Below are 22,241 nucleotides of genomic sequence, written 5' to 3'. Positions count from 1 at the left end.
CTCCAGACTCCCCTCCCATTCAGGCTGCCACATAGCATTGAGCAGAGTTCCTTGTGCTATACAGTAGGTCCTTGTTGGTTATCCTTTTTAAGTATAGCAGTGTGTAAATGTCAATCCCAAACTCCCTAACTGTCCCTTCCCTCCACCCTTCCCCCACTGTAACCATAAGTTCATTCTCTAAGCCTTTGAGTCCGTTTCTGTTTTGTAAATACGTTCATTTGTATCATTTCTTTTTAGATTCTGCATATAAGTGATATCATATGATATTTCTCTTTCTCTGTCTGACTTACTTTGCTCAGTATGACAATCTCTAAGTCCATCCATGTTACTGCAAATGGCATTATTTCATTCTTTTTTATGGCTGAGTAATATTCCATTGTATATATGTACCACATCTTCTTTATCCATTCCTCTGTTGATGCACATTTAGGTTGCTTCCATGTCTTGTCTATTGTGAACAGTGCTGCAGTGAACATTGGGGTGCATGTATCCTTTTGGACCCTGTTTTTCTCCAGATATATGCCCAGGAGTGGGATTGCAGGGTCATATGGTAGCTCATTTTTAGTTTTCTAAGGAACCTCCATACTGTTCTCCATAGTGGCTGCACCAATTTACATTCCCACCAACAGTGTAGGAGGGTTCCCTTCTCTGCACACCCTGTCCAGAATTTATTGTTTGTGGATTTTTCGATGATAGCCATTTTGACTGGCGTGAAGTGATATCTCATTGTAGTTTTGATTTGCATTTCTCTAATCATTAGTGATGTTGAACATCTTTTCATGTGCCTGTTGGCCATCCGTGTCTTCCTTGGAAAAATGTCTGTTTAGGTCTTCTGCCCATTTTTTATTGGGTTATTTGTTTTGATGATATTAAGCCGTTTGAGCTGTTTGTAAATTTTGGAGACTAATCCCTTGTCGGTCGGATGATTTGCAAATATTTTCTCCCAGTCTGTGGGTTGTCTTTTCCTTTTGTTTATGGTTTCCTTTGCTGTGCAAGAGCTTTTGAGTTTAATTAGGTCCCGTTTGTTTATTTTTGTCCTTATTTCCATTACTCTGGGAGGTGGATCGGAAAAGATATTGCTGCGATTTATGTCAGAGAGTGTTCTGCCTATGTTTTCCTCTAGGAGTTTTATAGTGTCCTGTCTCACATTTAGTTCTTTAATCCATCTTGAGCTTATTTTTTGTATGGTGTTAAAGAGTGATCTAATTTCATTTTTTTTAACATGTAGCTGTCCAGTTTTCCCAGCAGTATTTGTTGAAGAGACTGTATTTCCACCATTGTATAGTCTTACCTTCTTTGTCATAGATTTATTGACCATAGGTGTGTGGGTTTATTTCTGGGCTTTCTATCTTGTTCCATTGATCTATAGTTCTATTTTTGTGTCAGTACCATACTGTTTTGATGACTGTAGCTTTGTAGTATAGTCTGAAGTCAGGGAGCCTGATTCCTCCAGCTCCACTTTTCTTTCTTAATACTGTTCTGGCTATTCGGGGTCTTTTATGTCTCCATAAAAATGTTAAGATTTTTTTGTTCTAGTTCTATGAAAAATGCCATTGGTAATTTGATAGGGATTGCATTGAATCTGTAGATTGCCTAAGGTAGTATAGTCATTTCAATAATATTTATTTTTCCAATCCAAGAACATGGTATTTCTTTCCATCTGTTTCTGTCTTCTTCGATTTCTTTCATCAGCATCTTATAGTTTTCAGAGTACAGGTCTTTTGTATCCTTAGGTAGGTTTATTCCTAGGTATTTTATTCTTTTTGATGCAATGGTAAATGGGATTGTCTCTTGAATTTCTCTTTCTGGTCTTTCATTGTTAGTGTATAGAAATGCAACAGATTTGTGTGTATTAATTTTGTAGCCTGAACTTTACCAGATTCATTGATGAGCTCTAGTAGTTTTCTGGTAGCGTCTTTAGGATTCTCTATGTGTAGTATCATGTCATCTGCAGACAGTGACAGTTTTACTTCTTCTTTTCCAATTTGAATTCCTTTTATTTCTTTTTCTTCTCTGATTGCCATAGCTAGGACTTCCAAAACTATGTTGAATAAAAGTGGTGAGAGTGGGCATCCTTGTCTTGTTCCTGATCTTAGAAGAAATGCTTTCAGCTTTTCACTGTTGAGTATGATGCTAGCTGTAGGTTTGTCATATATGGCTTTTATTATGTTGAGGTAGGTTCCCTCTATGCCCACTTTCTAGAGAGTTTCTATCATAAATAAGTGTTGAATTTTGTGAAAAGCTTTTTCTGCATCTATTGAGATGATCATATGGTTTTTATTCTTCAATTTGTTGATGTGGTGTATCACACTGATTTGTGGATATTGAAAAATCCTTGCATCCCTGGGATAAATCCCACTTGATCATGGTGTATGATCCTTTTAATGTATTGTTCGATTTGAATTGCTAGTATTTTGTTGAGGATTTTTGCATCTATGTTCATCAGTGATATTGGCCTGTAATTTTCTTTTTTAGTGGTATCTTTGGTTTTGGTATCAGGGTGATGGTGGCCTCATAGAATGAGTTTGAGAGTTTTCCTTCTTCTGCAGTTTTTTGGAACAGTTTCAGAAGGACAGGTGTTAGCTCTTCTCTAAATGTTTAATAGGATTCGCCTGTGAAGTCATCGGGTCCTGGACTTTTGTTTGTTGGGAGTTTTTAATTACAGCTTCAATTTCAGTGCTTGTGATTTGTTTGTTCATATTTTCTGTTTCTTCCTGGTTCAGTCTTGGGAGTCTGTACCTTTCTCAGAATTTGTCCATTTCTTCTAGGTTGTCCATTTTATTGGCATACGGTTGCATATAGTAGTCTCTTATGATCCTTCATATTTCTGTGGTGTCAGTTGTAACTACTCCTTTTTCATTTCTAACTTTATTGATTTGAGTCCTCTCCCTTTTTTTTCTTGATGAGTCTGGCTAAAGATTTATCAAGTTTGTCTGTCTTTTCAAAGAACCAGCTTTTAGTTTCATTGATCTTTACTATTGTCTTCTTTGTTTCATTTATTTCTGCTCTGAACTTTATGATTTCTTTACTTCTACTAACTTTCAGTTTTGTTTAGGTGTAAGGTTAGGTTGTTTATTTGAGATTTTTCTTGTTTCCTGAGGTAAGTTTGTATTGCTATAAACTTCCCTCTTAGAACTGCTTTTGTTGTATCCCATACGTTTTGGATTGTTGTGCTTTCATTTTCATTTGTCTCTAGATATTTTTTGATTTTCTGTTTGATTTCTTCAGTGATCCATTGGTTGTTTAGAAGCATATTGTTTAGCCTCCACGTGTTTGTGTTCTTTATAGTTTTTTTCTTGTAGTTTATTTCTAATCTCATAGCATTATGGTCAGAAAAGATGCTTGATATGATTTTAGTTTTCTTAAATTTACCAAGGCTTGCTTTGTGGCCCAGGATGTGCTCAATCCTGGAGAATATTCTGTGTGCACTTGAGAAGAATGTGTATTCTTCTGTTTTTGGATGGAGTTTTCTACAAATATCAATTAAGTCCCTCTGGTCTAATGTATCATTTAAGGCCTGTGTTTGCTTATTGATTTTCTGTCTGGGTGATCTGTCAATTGACTAAAGTGGGGTGTTAAAGTCCCCCACTATTATTGTGTTACTGTTGATTTCTCCCCTTATGGCTGATAGTATTTGCCTTATATATTGAGGTGCTTCCTTGGTTTTCAATCAGAGACTTCCTGTGATACTACTGGTTTTGTGGGAATGTGGTGAAAATTTTACTTTCTACATTTTAGGGGAGAGTTTGGTACTTAAAAACAGATTCTAAAATTTCTTTATGTTTCTAGAAAAATGAGAGTTAAGTTACTTTCAGAGTCTTGGTTCTACTATTCTTTTAAAGGTACCTATAAGAACATAAGAATTGTTATACTTAGGTCTTTTTGTTAAAGAAGTATATACAAGTAGAAAAAAAATGTATGTATACAAATAGGAAAAAAATCAAGGTAGGCAAACTAAGATATTAATGGTACTTATCTTTGGAAAATAATATCAGGGATAATTTTAAGTTCCTTTTAGTGATATTTTTCAAATTTTCTAAAAATAAATATTGATTATTTCATCAGAATTAAAAATTGATTAAAATTTCATTTAAGGTGTTATGTGTCATTGCCTTCAAAATTTAGAACCATTGCTGAGTTTTTCATTCTACATCAATATATATGCATTTAGCTGATAAATATACTTTCTATAAAATTACCTACATTCATACTGGCAGTCTGTCATGCTCACATACATACTTGGTGCCCCAGAAGAACTGAATTACTTGGATTTCTCTGAACTTCCCTTTCTGCCTTGTCCCTTTAGAGTCAAGGTTAGCTCAGGCTAACTCCTTTTTATCGTTCAGGTCTTAGCATAAATATTGCTCACCTATGTAAGCCTCTTCTGATCCCCTAGACAAATTGCCCTCCCTAGCACTTATCAAAATTATAATTAATTGTTTATGTAATTAAGTAACTTCATACTAGTTGGTCTTCCTTCTAGATTGTAAGCTACATAATAGTAGGACCCTGTTTAATTGTATTCACTATTGTATATGATACAATATTTCTCTGCAATTAGCACAGTGCCTGAAACATAGAAGTGCTAAAGAAATGTCTTTTGAGTAAATGGATCAATGTTGGAAAGATGGATAGAAAGATAGTTGGCTAGATAGAAGGGTGGATTGAATCTACTCTTTCTAGAGAACCTAGCCAAATACCTTCAACCTAGAGTGCTCCCTTCTCTGTCTTCCCTGGCACACTTGGCTGCTCCTCTACCTAGGTGTGTGTTGCATCTTCATTCACTTGTTCAATAGTTATTTATTGAACACTTACTAAGTTTCAAGCATTGTATTATTGCTGTACTTTAAATGGTAAAGAAGATGTATTAGTTGCTATCCTGGGGCTTATATTCTGACAGAGATGATTAAAAAAGTAAATAAACAAGTCCATAGGGTAATTTCAAATAATAATAAGTGCCCAAAAGAAAACTAAATGGACACAGGAGTGCAAATATCTTTTCAAGATCCTGATTTCAATACTTTTGTATAAATACCTAGAAGTGGGATTGCTGGATCATGTGGTAGTTCTAATTTTTTGGAGATGCTCCACAATGTTTTCCTTAGTGGCTGTTTACTGTAGTGTTATTCACAATAGTCAAGAGGTGGAAATAACCCAAATTCCATTGATGAATGAATGAATAAGAAAATGTGGTATATACAATGGAATATTATTCAGCTTTAAAAAAGGAAATCCTGTCATGTGCTACAACATGGATGAACCTTCAGGATATTATGGTAAGTGAAATAAGCCAGTCACAGAAAGACAAATGTTACATGATTCCACTTACGTGAGGTAAATAAGTTAGTCAAACTCATAGAAGCACAGAGTTGAATGTTGGTTGCCAAGGTTTGGGGGTAGGGAGAAATGGGGAATTGTTGAATGGATATAGAGTTTCAGTCATGCAAGATAAAAAGGTTCTGGAGATTTACTGTACAATAATCTGCATATAGTAACAACATGGTACTGTATGCTTAAAACTTTGTTAGGGTAGATCTCACGTTATATATTTTTTACTATAATAAAAAAAAAGGTTAAATGGAGTAATGTGAGAGTGACTGAGTGGGTGAGGGTGTTGTGTCTTCTTTAGAATGATGGTCAGAAAAAAACCTCTTTGAAGTGAAGACAATGAGCTGATGCCAGAATGCCGAGAAGAAATCATGAAAACGTCAGAATGTTCTAGACCAGAGCTGTCCTATAGAAATATAGTGTGAGCCACATAAGTAATTTTAATTTTTCTAGTAGCCACATTAAAAAAGAAACAGATAAAATTAATTTTAATAGTGTATTTTGTAGAACCCAGTATTTCCACAATATTATTTCATCCCATAACTATCTTAAATTATTTGTGGTGCATTTTACATTATTCTTTTGTACAAAGTCTTCAAAATCGAGTGTTCATTTCACACTTAAAACACATCTCAATTTACAGTAGCCACATTTCAAGTACTCAATAACCACGTGTGGCTATGGAATACCCTACTGGATAGTGCAGGTATAGACAGAGAAGACAGCAGGGGCAAATGGCTTCTACTAGGGTTGGATTTGGAGAGTTGAGAAAAAGAAAACAGTCCAGAATGGCTGGAGAAAAGGGAAATACATGTCAATCATGTCAGGCTCTAACAGGTTGCAAGCACCTCCTTGACCACAGGATTCTTTCTTTTCATTCCACAGCTCAAGATATAAAGTAGGTGACACCTAAGTATTTGATGAATAAGTGAATTGAAGAGATGATTAAATACAGGAGAAATGGCTTGTTGAGCAAAAAAGAATTTTTTTTCATTTATGTTTACTCTCTTAAAAGCTTTTGAACATTAGACTCTGGTACATGCTAGTTTCTTTCAGCCTATCTATTTATGCCAGGTTTTGCAAACTCCTTCTGAATGTATCATCATTGTTAAAGAAATAATTGCCAATTTGGAGTAAACATTTATTGAACAGCCTTAAATAATTATCCTGTGAGGTATGTTTTGGAATTATCATCCATGTTGTGTGCAATGTTTTATGAAATAATTGCTAGCTAGTACAATGCCTCATTGAAATAACGGTCTGTTTAGTGCAATATTGTCACCCAGCAATTGTTTATGCTTTGTGGTTTTCAGTTGCCTGGAATCTTCTTTTGTGTGATATTTCATTAAAGATTTTCTATTCTGCATAATGGGAAGATGAGCTGCTAGAGCTCTTAATTACTAGGTATAGCTGTATAGCTTATTGAGTAATGGAAACACACAAAGAATTGTGTTCTTAATCACACAAGTTGCCCTCACTCATTGCTCAGTTGAAGATGGACAAACACAGGCTTGAGTCTATTAATACTGTTTTGTGCTGTTCATTAAATGTTCATTTCTGGTATTTGTGTCATCAAACTAAAAATATAGAAGCATAGGCTCTTTTCTTTTTATTGTGTTGTAGATCAAATTCTCTGGAAACAGAGAGCTTGGGGTGTAAGATGTTTATTTGAGATCAGTCTCTGTAGAAGAAAGCAAGAGAGGACAGGTCTGCGTAGAATGAAGGAGTTGAACGCTGATGCAGACCAGTAGTACCTCAGTCAACCTGGCAGGGAGCTCTGGGGTGAGCATTGCTTGTCAGAGCTGTCCCCCATCAAGCTGAAATGGGGGGCCTTTACACCCCAACCTTGCACAGTTGCCAGATGCAGGCTGCTCACGGAAAGGCTTGACCTTGGGCCGGGAGGCTGCAGCTGAGGCAGACCTTGAAGAAGGTGACAGCTGGAGTCTACAGTCCTCACAGCTGGTCAGCATGTCCTTCCTTGAAGGGCAGTCTGGGTGGCACAGCTCACTGTTTGCCACATGCTACTAAACCCAACAGTACCAATTTTTCACTGTCATTAAAATTTTATCCCATTTTTAGTTTTACATTCAATTTATTTAGCCTAATGCCTTCATGCCTAGCTTTATTTTATGTTTGTGTACATTTACACAACACTGTAACATAATATAGGTCAAGGCTGGAGAAGGAGTCAGTGGCAATTTCCTTTAAAAAGACTCTTTACATTATTTGAGTATGAGTAACACTGATTTTTTTCTGCCAGAGTAATACATTTGCTTTGTAAAAAAGTTACAGAAATAGATAAATTGAGATATGAAAGGTTCCCACAGCTTTCTTGAGTAAGACAATTCCCCCCGCAAATTTGCTTTGTTACCAAAGAAGTTAAGTTGAATAGGATGCAGGGGAACCAAGAAATCCATGTGTTGACTACATCAGTCAAAGTAGTTAGGTAGGTTTTTACATAGACATTTGGTGTGTATGAGACACACAGCATATTGATGTGGCTTATTTATCTCCAGGAAGAATTCTTTACTTGGGAAAGGATACAGAAATAATGAATGATAGGTTAGATAGGTAGATAGATAAGATAGATCAGTGATATATATAGGCAGACAGATGGATTGATGGATGTCACATCCATAGAGAAATTCCCTCAGAGTATGGGGTCTTTTACCCTATGGTAAACTTCAATGAGATAGCACTTGCATCAGGTTAGATGGATGGATAGATGATGGATGGATAGGTAGGTAGGTAGGTAGGTAGGTAGGTAGATAGATAGATAGATAGGTAGGTAGATAGATAGATAGTAGATTGATAAAAATTATTGGGCACACTTCATTTCAGGCACTAAGTGCCTCGTGTATGAAGACATTTCACCCCCTCAACTGTCCTATGAAATGGTTGTTATTATAATCCTCACTTTACAGTTGAGGAAACTGAGGCACATACATTGATGTTAAGATATTTGCCCAAAGAAATGCAGCAAATAAGTATGCAGACATGAGTTTCAAATCAAGGAAATTTCCTTTGGAAAACTACCTTCTATATATTCTGTGTTTCTAAACATTCAGGCAATCTGGCTGATTAGAGATTTAACAAGGAGCAGTTTATTTTCATCATTACCTAGGATGTGTCCCTGGTGCCTCTGAGCCACCTATAAGGGAATTGCTAAGTGACACATTATCCCACAATTGCACTCTTTTATTAGGCCAAACCTTCCCAGAGTCAGTGGCACTTGGTTGCTTTTGTTAGCTGAAGTTGAGGGGTTATTGCGTTCCTATGGAACAAAGCTAAAGTTTTTCTTTGGCAGTATAAAAGGGATAGCGTGACATCCACTCCACAACCAACTGGTTATTTCTAAGTCCCTAAAATTTTGTCACAAACCAGTGAAGGCTCTGTAAGATGCCTCCAGCGCTAGGTTATTTATCATTTACATTTGCAAGCCTCTTCACTTCTCTGAGAATTGGTGCCTTCTTTGTAAAAACTGAGTTAAGTTACTCTCTACTTGCCTAGCTGACTTGTTGGATCACGGTTTTAAAGCGCTTTGTAAACTCTGAACATTTTAACTAGGCAGTCTAAAAAAATATTTTGTTAACAATAAATATGCTATGGTTTTATTCTTGCTTCCTTGTATACTATTTGTAATCTCCTTTATTAATTCAGCTGGCCCGTCATTTCGTTTTTACCATCTGCCTAATGAGTCCCAGGTACGCAAGGAACATGCAGTGGAAATCAAGGCATGCTCTTGTTCTCAGGTGCATAAACCCTACAAATACAATACAGTGTGACAAATGCTATGATGGTTTAAATTGGAGTTTCTTAATATCGGCCCTACTGACATTTCAGACAGACAGTTCTTTGTTGTGGGAGCTCTCCTGCACATTGTATGATGTTTAGCAGCATCCCTGGCTTCTACCCACTAGATGCCAGTAGCAACCTTCCCCCAGGTTGTGACAACCAAAAATGCCTGTAGGCGTTGCCACATGGCCTCTGAGGGGAGGGGCAAAATTGCACCCAGTTGAGAACCATTGGGTTAAACAAAGGGTGCCTTGACTTTCTGCAAGATGTGACGTCTAAGCTGAGATCTTCGCAATAAGCAGGAGTTAGCCAGTTGAAGAGAGTAGGTAAAGGGGAGAGTGTATACATTAATCCCAGAGGCAATATCCTAAAAGCCAAAACATTAGGAAATAACTTGTTTTCTTTTGTACCTGACAGCTAGTGAATCTGAATGGTCATTAAACTGTTTTCCTGCATTCAAAAATTTACCTAGTCTTTTTGTGCTAAGAAGATTGGAGCTTCATGTAGATTGGAATACTATCAAATATGGTCTTTCCTACTTAGTATATTTACAAAAGAAGAGTTTAAAGAATTGAGGAGGACAAAATGAGTAGAGGGAATCGCTATGATTTCCCAACAATTAGAACAATTGGAGTTACCTCATATGCTAGAATAAGTGAGGATTCTATAAGAATGAATAAAATTCATGCTTATTATGATGACAAAAGTGTAGAAAATTTTTCAAGCATAAGAATTCTTATGAAATTTCTCCTTCTATGCTAAAAGTAGGGCAGAATTCTCCAGAATGAGGTAACCTAGAAACTTAGGACTGTTCATTTTATAATTATATATGTTCTTTTCATGAACTGACAGCTCAGATATAGATTTCTGGAACTAGATTATAGCACAGGACTGGTCTGAAGCTGTACTTTGAAGCACAGAACACTAAAGCTTGCAGAGAAGCTGGAGATTGTATTGTCTAAATCCGAAGAGGTCAGATGTTTGTGTAAGCTCAAATGACTACACAGTGGCAGTGTGTGGACTTTATTTTTGACCTCCAGTCCATTTCTGCCATGCATCTTGGTATCTTTTCCATTTTCCAGGAACTCAACGTTTTACTGTATCCAATGAGAAGTGTTTGTATGGGACCAATCAAATCCTGGACAGAGTGTTTAGGGGATGTTTGTGTCATCATACAAAACCCAGTGCTTCATACAAAGCTATTCTTTAAAGTAGATGTTTGCTGGTTCTTCAATTTTTTTTTCTTTTTTACTCACACTTTATTTCTTTTCTTTTTTTTTTAACGTATTTATTGGAGTATAATTGCTTTACAATGGTGTGTTAGTTTCTGCTTTATAACAAAGTGAATCAGCTATACATATACATATATCCCCATATCCCCTCCCTCTTGCATCTCCCTCCTACCCTCCCTATCCCACCCCTCTAGGTGGTCACAAAGCACCGAGCTGATCTCCCTGTGCTATGCGGCTGCTTCCCACTAGCTATCTGTTTTACATGTGATAGTGTATATATGTCCATGCCACGCTGTCACTTTCTCCCATCTTACCCTTCCCCCTCCCTGTGTCCTCAAGTCCATTTTCTAGTAGGTCTGCGTCTTTATTCCCGTCTTGCCCCTAGGTTCTTCATGACCATTTTTTTTTTTTTTAGATTCCATTTATATATATTAGAATATGGTATTTGTTTTTCTCTTTCTGACACACTTCACTCTGTATGACAGACTCTAGGACCATCCAGCTCACTACAGATAACTCAATTTCATTTCTTTTTATGGCTGAGTAATATCCCATTGTATATATGTGCCACATCTTCTTTATCCATTCATCTGTCGATGGACGCTTAGGTTGCTTCCATGTCCTGGCTATTGTACATAGAGCTGCAACGAGCATTGTGGTACATGACTCGTTTTGAATTATGGTTTTCTCAAGGTATATGCCCAGTAGTGGGATTGCTGGGTCGTATGGTAGTTCCATTTTTAGTTTTTGAAGGAACCTCCGTACTGTTCTCCGTAGTGGTTGTATCAATTTACATTCCCACCAACAGTGCAAGAGGGTTCCCTTTTCTCCGCACCCTGTCCAGCATTTATTGTTTGTAGATGTTTTGATGATGGCCATTCTGACGGGTGTGAGGTGATACCTCATTGTAGTTTTCATTTGCGTTTCTCTAATGATTACCGATGTTGAGCATCCTTTCATGTGTTTCTTGGCAATCTGTATATCTTCTTTGGAGAAATCTCTATTTAGGACTTCTGCCCATTTTTGGATTGGGTTGTTTGTCTTTTTGATATTGAGCTGCATGAGCTGCTTGTATATTTTGGAGATTAATACTTTGTCAGTTGCGTCGTTTGCAAATATATTCTCCCATTCTGAGGGTTTTTTCGTCTTGTTTATAGTTTCCTTTGCTGTGCAAAAGCTTTTAAGTTTCATTAGGTCCCATTTGTTTATTTTTGTTTTTATTTCAGTTTCTCTAGGAGGTAGGTCAGAAAGGCTCTTGCTGTGATTTATGTCACAGAGTGTTCTGCCTATGTTTTCCTCTAAGAGTTTATAGTGATTGGGCTTACATTTAGGTCTTTAATCCATTTTGAGCTTATATTTGTGTATGGTGTTAGGGAGTGTTCTAATTTCATTCTTTTACATGTAGCTGTCCGGTTTTCCCAGCACCACTTATTGAAGAGGCTGTCTTTTCTCCATTGTATACTCTTGCCTCCTTTATCAAAGATAAGGTGACCATAGGTGCGTGGGTTTATCTCTGGGCTTTCTATCCTGTTCCATTGATCTATATTTCTGTTTTTGCGCCAGTACCATACTGTCTTGATTACTGTAGCTTTGTACTATAGTCTGAAGTCAGGGAGCCTGATTCCTCCAGCACCGTTGTTCTTTCTCCAGATTGCTTTGGCTATTCAGGGTCTTTTGTGTTTCCATACAAATTGTGAAATTTTTTATTCTGTTTCTGTGAAAAATGCCATTGGTAGTTTGATAGGGATTGCACTGAATCTGTAGATTGCTTTGGGTAGTAGAGTCATTTTCACAATGTTGATTCTTCCAATCCAAGAACATGGTATATCTCTCCATCTATTTATATCATCTTCAATTTCTTTCATCAGTGTCTTATAGTTTTCTGCATACAGGTCTTTTGTCTCCTTAGGTAGGTTTATTCCTAGGTATTTTATTCTTTTTGTGGCAATGGTAAATGGGAGTGTTTTTATAATTGCACTGTCAGAGTTTTCATCATTAGTGTATAGGAATGCAAGAGATTTCTGTGCATTAATTTTGTATTCTGCTACTTTACCAAATTCATTGATTAGCTCTAGTAGTTTTCTGGTAGCATCTTTAGGATTCTCTATGTATAGTAACATGTCACCTGCAAACAGTGACAGCTTTACTTCTTCTTTTCCAATTTGGATTTCTTTTATTTCTGTTTCTTCTCTGATTGCTGTGGCTAAACCTTCCAAAACTATGTTGAAGAATAGTGGTGAGAGTGGGCAACCTTGTCTTGTTCCTGATCTTAGCAGAAATGGTTTCAGTTTTTCACCATTGGGAATGATGTTCGCTGTGGGTTTGTCATATATGGCCTTTATCATGTTGAGGTAAGTTCCCTCTATGCCTACTTTCTGGAGGGTTTTCATAAATTGGTGTTGAATTTTGTCAAAAGCTTTTTCTGCATCTATTGAGATGATCATATGGTTTTTCTCCTTCAATTTGTTAATATGGTGTATCACATTGATTGATTTGCGTATATTGAAGAATCCTTGCATTCCTGGGATAAACCCCACTTGATCATGGTGTATGATCCTTTTAATGTGCTGTTGGATTCTGTTTGCTAGTATTTTGTTGAGGATTCTTGCGTCTGTGTTCATCAGTGATATTGGCCTGTAGTTTTCTTTCTTTGTGACATCTTTGTCTGGTTTTGGTATCAGGGTGATGGTGGCCTCATAGAATGAGTTTAGGAGTGTTCCTCCCTCTGCTATATTTTGGAAGAGTTTGAGAAGAATACGTGTGAAGCTTCTCTAAATGTTTGATAGAATTCACCTGTGAAGCCATCTGGTCCTGGGCTTTTTTTTACTGGAAGATTTTTAATCACGGTTTCAATTTCAGTGCTTGTGATTGGTATGTTCATATTTTCTATTTCTTCCTGGTTCAGTCTCAGAAGGTTGTGCGTTTCTAAGAATTTGTCCATTTCTTCCAGGTTGTCCAGTTTATTGGCATATAGCTGCTTGTAGTAGTCTCTCATGATCCTTTGTATTTCTGCAGTGTCAGTTGTTACTTCTCCTTTTTCATTTGTAATTCTATTGATTTGAGTCTTCTTCCTTTTTTTCTTGATGAGTCTGGCTAATGGTTTATCAATTTTGTTTATATTCTCAAAGAACCAGCTTTTAGTTTTATTGATCTTTGCTATCGTTTCCTTCATTTCTTTTTCATTTATTTCTGCTCTGATCTTTATGATTTCTTTCCTTCTGTTAACTTTGGGGTTTTTTTGTTCTTCTTTCTCTAGTTGCTTTAGGTGTAAGGTTAGGTTGTTTATTTGAGATGTTTCTTATTTCTTGAGGTAGGATTGTATTGATATAAACCTCCTTCTTAGAACTGCTTTTGCTGCATCCCATAGGTTTTGGGTCGTCGTGTCTTCATTGTCATTTGTTTCTAGGTATTTTTCGATTTCTTCTTTGATTTCTTCAGTGATCTATTGGTTGTTAAGTAGTGTACTGGTTAGCCTCCATGTGTTTGTATTTTTTACAGATTTTTTCCTGTAATTGATATCTTGTCTCATAGCGTTGTGGTCAGAAAAGATACTTGATACGATTCCAATTACCTTAAATTTACCAAGGCTTCATTTGTGACCCAAGATATGATCTATCCTGGAGAATGTTCCATGAACACTTGAGAAGAAAGTGTATTCTTTTGTTTTTGAATGGAATGTCCTATAAATAGCAATTAACTCCATCTTGTCTAGTGTATCATATAAAGCTTGTCTTTCCTTATCTATTTTCATTTTGGATGATCCGTCCATTGGTGAAAGTGGGGTGTTAAAGTCCCCTACTATGATTGTGTTAATGTCAGTTTCCCCTTTTATGGCTGTTAGTATTTGCCTTATGTATTGAGGTGCTCCTATGTTGGGTGCATAAATATTTACAATTGTTATATCTTCTTCTTGGATTGATACCTTGATCATTATGTAGTGTCCTTCTTTGTCTCTTGTAATAGTCTTTGTTTTAAAGTTTATTTTGTCTGATATGAGAATTGCTACTCCAGCTTTCTTTTGATTTCTATTTGCGTGGAATATCTTTTTCCATCCCCTCACTTTCAGTCCGTATGTGTCTCTAGGTCTGAAGTGGGTCTCTTGTAGACAGCATATATACAGGTATTGTCTTTGTATCCCTTCAGCCAATCTATGTCTTTTGTTTGGAGCATTTACTCCATTTACCTTTAAGGTAATTATCAATATGTATGTTCCTATTAGCATTTTCTTAATTGTTTTGCGTTTGTTATGGTAGGTCTTTTCCTTCTCTTGTGTTTCCTGCCTAGAGAAGTTCCTTTAGCATTTGTTGTAAAGCTGGTTGTGGTGGGCCTGAATTCTCTTAGCTTTTGCTTGTCTGTAAAGGTTTTAATTTCTCCATCAAATCTGAATGAGGTCCTTGCTGGATAGGGTAACCTTGGCTATAGGTTTTTCTCCTTCATCACTTTAAATATGTCCTGCCACTCCCTTCTGGCTTGCAGAGTTTCTGCTGAAAGATCAGCTTATGGGGATTCCCTTGTGTGTTATTTGTTGTTTTTCCATTGCTGCTTTTAATGCTTTTTCTTTGTATTTAATTTTTGATAGTTTGATTAATATGTGTCTTGGCGTGTTTCTCCTTGGATTCATCCTGTATGGGCCTCTCAGTGCTTCCTGGACTTGATTAACTATTTCCTTTCCCATATTAGGGAAGTTTTCAACTATAACCTCTTCAAATATTTTCTCAGTCCCTTTCTTTTTCTCTTCTTCTTCTGGGACCCCTATAATTCGAATGTTGGTGCATTTAATATTGTCCCAGAGGTCTCTGAGACTGTCCTCAATTCTTTTCTTTCTTTATTCTGTTCTGCAGTAGTTATTTCCACTATTTTATCTTCTAGGTCACTTATCCGTTCTTCTGCCTCAGTTATTCTGCTATTGATCCCATCTAGAGTATTTTCAATTTCATTTATTGTGTTGTTCATCATTGTTTGTTTGCTCTTTAGTTCTTCTAGGTCCTTGTTAGACGTTTCTTGTATTTTCTCCATTCTATTTCCAAGATTTTAGATCATCTTTACTATCATTATTCTGCCTATTTCCTCTTCATTTGTTAGGTCTGGTGGGTTTTTACCTTGCTTCTTCATCTGCTGTGTGTTTCTCTGTCTTCTCATTTTTCTTAACTCACTGTGTTTGGGTTCTCCTTTTTGCAGGCTGCAGGTTTGTAGTTCCCGTTGTTTTTGGTGTCTACCCCAAGTGGCTAAGTTTGGTTCAGTGGGTTGTGTAGGCTTCCTGGATGTAGGGGACGAGTGTCTGTGTTCTGGTGGATGAGGCTGGATCTTGTCTTTCTGGTGGGCAGGTCCATGTCTGGTGGTGTGTTTTGGGGTGTCTGTGCACTTATTATGATTTTAGGCAGCCTCTCTGCTAATGGGTGGTGGTGTGTTCCTGTCTCACTAGTTATTTGGCATGGGGTGTCCAGCACTGTAGCTTGCTGATCGTTGAGTGGAGCTGGGTCTTAGAATTGAGATGGAGATCTCTGGGAGATTTTTGCCATTTTATATTACATGGAGCTGGGAGGTCTGTGGTGGACCAATGTCCTGAACTTGGCTCTCCTACCTCAGAGGCACAGCCCTGACACTGGGCCAGAGCCCCAAGAGCCTGTTATGCACACAAGAAAGGGAGAAAGAAAGGAAGGAAGGAAGGAAGGAAGGAAGAAAGGAAAAGATAAAATAAAATAAAAAAATAAAGTTATTAAAATAAAAAATAATTAGTAAAAAAAATGTTTAAAGTAATAAAGAAAAGAAAGAAAGAAGAGAGCAACCAAACCAAATAACAAATTCACCAATGATAAGAAGTACTGGGGCTTCCCTGGTGGCGCAGTGGTTGAGAGTCCACCTGCCGACGCAGGGAACACGGGTTCGTGCCTCGGTCCGGGAGGATCCCGCGTGCCGTGGAGTGGCTGGGCCTGTGAGCCATGGCCGCTGAGCCTGCGCGTCCGGAGCGTGTGCTCCGCAACGGGAGAGGCCGCAACAGTGAGAGACCCGCATACCACACACACACACACAAAGACGTGCTAAAAACTATACTAAAAAAATAAATAAATAAAACCGGACAGACAGAACCGTAGGACAAATGGTAAAAGCAAAGCTATACAGACAAAATCACACACAGAAGCAGACATATACACACTCAGAAAAAAGAGAAAAAGGGGAAAAATATATATATATCACTGCTCCCAAAGTCCACCTCCTCAATTTGGGATGATTCGTTGTCTATTCAGGTATTCCACAGACGCAGGGTACATCAAGTTGATTGTGGAGCTTTAATCCGCTGCTCCTGAGGCTGCTGGGAGAGATTTCCCTTTCTCTTCTGTGTTCTCACAGCTCCCGGGGCTCAGCTTCGGATTTGGCCCCGCCTCTGCTTGTAGGTCGCTGGAGGGTGTCTGTTCTTCGCTCAGACAGGACGGGGTTAAAGGAGCAGCTGATTCCGGGGCTCTGGCTCACTCAGGCCGGGGGGAGGGAGGGGCACGGAGTGCGGGGCGAGCCTGCGGCGGCAGAGGCTGGCCGGACGTTGCACCAACCTGAGGCGTGCTGTGCGTTCTCCCGGGGAAGTTGTCCCTGGATCCTGGGACCCTGGCAGTGGCGGGCTGCACAGGCTCCCGGGAGGGAGGTGTGGATATTGACCTCTGCTTGCACACAGGCTTCTTGTTGGCTGCAGCAGCAGCCTTAGCCTCTCATGCCCATCTCTGGTGCTTGTGCTGATAGCCGCGGCTCACGCCCATCTCTGGAGCTCCTTTAAACGGCGCTCTGAATCCCCTCTCCTAGCACACCATGAAACGAAGAGGAAAGAAAAATCTCTTGCCTCTTCAGCAGCTCCAGACCTTTTCCCGGACTCCCTCCTGGCTAGCCGTGGCGCACTAGCTCCCTTTAGGCTGTGTTCACGCCACCAACCCCAGTCCTCTCCCTGGGATACGACCTCCGAAGCCCGAGCCTCAGCTCCCAGCCCCGCCCGTCCCGGCAGGTGAGCAGACAATCCTCTCGGGCTGGTGAGTGCTGGTCGGCACCGATCCTCTGTGCGGGAATCTCACTTTGCCCTCTGCACCCCTGTTGCTGTGCTCTCCTCCGTGGCTCTGAAGCTTCCCCACTCCGCCAACCACAGTCTCCACCCTCGAAGGGCCTTCCTAGTGTGTGGAAACCTTTCCTCCTTCACAGCTGCCTCCCAGAGGTGCAGGTCCCATCCCTATTCTTTTGCGTCAGTTTTTTCTTTTGTCCTACCCAGGTACGTGGGGAGTTTCTTGCCTTTTGGGGAGTCTGAGGTCTTCTGCCAGCGTCAGTAAGTGTTCTGTAGGAGCTGTTCCACGTGTAGATGTATTTCTGATGTATTTGTGGGGAGGAGGGTGATCTCTGCGTCTTGCTCTTCTGCCATCTTGAATCCCCTCCCCCCAATATTTTTTTTAAGGTTAGTTATCTTATACCTTATAAACCTTATTTACTTGGTTATCTTATGTAATGTCTTATTACACTTATTTATCCTGAGATGGCAAGGTTTCTGGGTTGGTACTAGAAAGACACCCGAGTCAGAAATTTAACAAGCTTAAATCTCTTTTTCCTTAGCTCCATTTTCTGATCAGTTCCTCTTGTTTTCATTTGTTTTGTTTTTTTTCTGGTTTTGGGGAAACCAGGCCTCAGATAGAAATGTCACATTTACTTTGCTTACATCTATCTAGCTAGCTTTTTCTGGTTTTGCACATGAAGTTAAACGAAGTAGTAATTCTTAAAATCTTGGACTCATCGGTTAGAAGTCCTTTAAGGGGGTTTCCTCCCAATGATTTCTCCTGAGACATACTAATATAAGGCAATAAAGAATTCATATCTTCTCGTGTCAATTTACTTCAAGGTTTATAAAACTTTGACTTTTAGAAAGGACTTACTGCTTATTGTGCTGAAGCCTGTTTCCCTGTATCTTTGACTTTGGTTTAATTCTTCCCCTTGGGCAATAAGGAGAACACTTCTAATCCCCTTCCATATGACAATGTATAGTAAAGTTATAGAAGCATAATATTGAAAGTTATAGAGGCAAGCAGGAACACTTCTGAATTTTTCCCCAACTTCACTTCATTGCTAGGAATTTAAGTGTAATGAGTATAATATTTTGAAAAGATTGAAGTATCTTTCATTCCTCATTCCTCCTGCCCAGCTTTATCCATGAATGGGTTATTACTGCAACCACATCCTGATAAATGAATAGTAATCAGGGCCTCCTACCCCTCAGGGATGAATGTCAGGGTTATTCCACTAGTCAAACAACTTAGACCAGCACAAAGGTTAGCCAGAAATGGAAAGAATCCCACACGGATGTAGAAGAGGGAGATGTTGGATATAAATGAAGGCCTCAGAATTAAATGCAGCGGAGGAGACTGTAGTTCATATCACTAACTCTCCTACTATCAGTTTTTCTCTAGAAACTATGGCCAACTACCATCTTGAAGAAACAGGAGAGGATAAGATGTGAGCCCATTTGAGTGTTGGAAGAGGTGGATTGTAGTGGTTTCTGTTGGTTCTCTACTCAGATCTTTCAGATTGTTTCCACCATTTTGCAGACCCCTCCCTCAGCATGGCTGAGCTTTTGTCTCCAATGTCTCATGTCTGCAATATTTCTTTGAAGTACTGTCATTGAAAAATAGAAGCTGTTTATCACAATGCTTGGAGTAGAATTATTATTCAGTAAATGTTAACTGTCATTCCTACTCTTCTCCTTCCCAAATAGTTTTGGAAGCCTTGACACAAAGAAAATAATTTGAAAGGACTGCATGCTTCCATATTTTCTTTCATGGAAAAATGAAGATCTCTTTATAGGTTAGTGTTCCCTTCTCTAGAAGAGGCTGGACCAGCAGAAAACATTTAAATAGGAATTGGAGAGCTGGATCCCTGTCCTTGCTCCCACCTACTATGGGCCACATATTCCATATGTGTAAAACAAGACGTAGCCTAAAACAGATTCAAGGTCCCAGCTGAAATATTACCTCCTCAAAGACCTCTATCCAAGTATCCCACCTACCATGAAGTAACTTTTCAGCTGTTTATTTCCTTAATTGCACTTATCCAGCCTATAATTATCTTGTTTGCATCTGTCTCCCCTCAGTCAGCATGTAATCTTGATGACAGCATGGATCACATCTGCCTTTTTGAGCTCCTTCATCTCCAATGTCTAGCACCATACCTGGTCCATGGTAGTTTTTCAATACATATTTATAAAAGGAGTAAAGAAAGAGTGAGATTAAGATTTGAAGTTATTCTAGTTATCAATCGAATTGAAAAAAAAACACCCCCAATTTAGCAGGGGAACCAGCCATTTTGTTATGCCCACAGATTCTATGGGTCAGGAATTTAAATAGGGTACAGTGATGACAGATTGTCTTCTGTGAAGTTTTGAGATCCAGTTGGGATGACTCAGAGACTGGGAGTGGCTCAAAAGCTGGGGTCTGGAATCATTCAGAGACATCTTTACTCACATGTCTGGCAGGTGGTATGGGCTATTGGCTGAGATCTAAGAGGCAGCTACAAAAGTTTGCTTAGTTTCAAGAAGAGGGGCTCTAGACCCTGCCACTAGATGTTGAGTGTCAAGGTCACATTGTAAGAAGAGGCTGTGGGATGGGAGATGTTATTGGAGCCATTTTTGGTAAATACAGTCTTCTACAGATACGTATATAACTTGATTCAATTGTTCCAGACTCTAATCTCTTATGAGAATTTAAGAAATAAACATCTGAGTTAGAGTCCTTATTTCATTTTTTTTTAATATTTATTTATTTGGTTGCTCTGGGTCTTAGTTGTGGCAGGCAGGCTCCTTAGTTGTGGCTCGCCTGGCTTCTTAGTTGTAGCACGTGGGCTCCTTTGTTATGGTATGAGAACTGTTAGTTGTGGCATGTGAACTCTTAGTTGCAGCTTGCATGTGGGATCCAGTTCCCTGACCAGGTATCGAACCCAGGCCCCCTGCACTGGGAGTGTGGAGTCTTAACCACTGCACCACCAGGGAAGTCCCAGGAGAGTCCTTATTTCTTCCCCAGCATCCTGTGAACCTCAGACCCACACACATAATTTAGAAAAGTCTTATTTGCAGGAGAAAATTAACTTTCCCAGATAAACATTCCAGAATGGATGACTCTGTGTTATTGCAGTTACCTGCATTCCTAAGTGGTTTAAGACTATATTAAAAGAAAAGAAAATTTCTGTTTAAATATTAGTGAACATTACCATCTAGATGAATGGTTATATTTCCTTCTGAAAGAAAATCCTAGAGAGTTCCTGCTCACTTGTAGTTGTGCTTTTTGTGGGAGCCACACTGGATGCACAGTGATGTTTACTTGGTGAGTTGCGGGACCCATCATGTTCCCCTCCTACCTTTCTCTTAATGCAGTTCAGTCTCAAGTACCTGAAAATTAATCCAACCCAAACCCTCAAAATATGGGTTTGGCTCTAAATGATATCATGGATTTAGTGGTTGTTTGTAGTTTTAAGCACAGAGTTTTGTTATCTCCTTGCCTCCCTCCAAATCAGGGAGACCCTGTAAGCTTCCATCTCTTTATTTTCTATATATGTATAATTATGGAGAATAGTAGTTATTCTTCAGAACATCATTCCCCAATATACTAATAAAATCCTGACTCATCAACCAAAATAAAAAGGTTATCCTATTTTCTTTAGAAAATAAAAAAAAGTACTCATTCAATGAATGAGTTATCCAGTGTTTTATATACTAATGAAGTTTACAGTACTTTTCATAATGATTGAAAAGAAAGGAGACTTTGATTGCCCTGAGTGAAACAATAATCAGAAGATGTCATACTCAAAATCCTCCATATTCTCAGTACTTGCATTAACGTTTTACTGAAATACCTCATTCATTAATAGGTAGCTATCAAGTGATACATAGATCATGTTTCCAAGGCTTTGCAAATTATAAGATGGAGTTGTTTGAGAAAATACTTGCTTTTCCAGTGCTGGGGATAGATTTGTCCTATTCTGATTCATCCATGATCTTTTGTGATTGGCTTCTTTTTGGGGGCAAATATTTGATTTTCCATTTCTCTTATTTGTCTTTGAGAGTTTCACTAACCCTGAGGGAAAGAAAAAACATCTCATGTTGCCAGACTTTGAAAGGTCAGAGATGTACAGGCTGTCTGAGGGAGAGTGTAAAAGCCATTAGCAGCCTGATATCTCATTTGGTGGCTAACAATCCGAGAGGAATCCCGAATGGCCTCTGTCCACGTTAATCCCCTAGAAGTAAAGGATCTTAACGAGAGCAGAATAATGTTATCAATTTCTTCTGTTCTCATTAAATTCCAAAGGCTGTAATTTGGAGGCCTCCTTGGTTTTTATGCCAACCAGTATGAAAGAGATATAGCATGTAGAAAGGAGCAAAGTAGTAAAATTAAACCAAAATAGAGTATAGAGTGGCTTATTCATATATATGTATATATATATATGTATATATAATTTTCAATTTACAAAGTCTTAACATACAAAACCTCACTTTAATTTATCTTCGCATTTATGTGTCACCAGTGTCCCGCAGGAAGCCCGCAGGTAGAAGGCCCCCACCTTTTCTCTTACTCTTTCTCTTCTATCTGAGTTTTCTTCCCAGTTCTCTCCCTATATATGAATTAACTATTTACTTTTCAGGACCTAGTTCAAGCCGTATATCCTTTATGTAACCCAGAGGCTCCTTCCCTTCATCTGAAACCCTCCCCATCTTACTGGCCATACTGCCTATTTGATATTTAATATATAGGACAAGTATAAGACACTGAAGACAATATCTTTATATGTCTCATTGTCACAACATGTATTCATTTATTCACTCATTTATCTATGCATTAATTAAAGAAACATTCCAAGGGTACACGTTCCGTATCTGGTACT

Source organism: Lagenorhynchus albirostris, chromosome 9 (genome assembly GCF_949774975.1).
Source record: "Lagenorhynchus albirostris chromosome 9, mLagAlb1.1, whole genome shotgun sequence".
NCBI classification, from domain to species: domain Eukaryota; kingdom Metazoa; phylum Chordata; class Mammalia; order Artiodactyla; family Delphinidae; genus Lagenorhynchus; species Lagenorhynchus albirostris.
The sequence above is the reverse complement of the archived record's forward strand: the minus strand, read 5'-3'. Positions refer to the sequence as shown.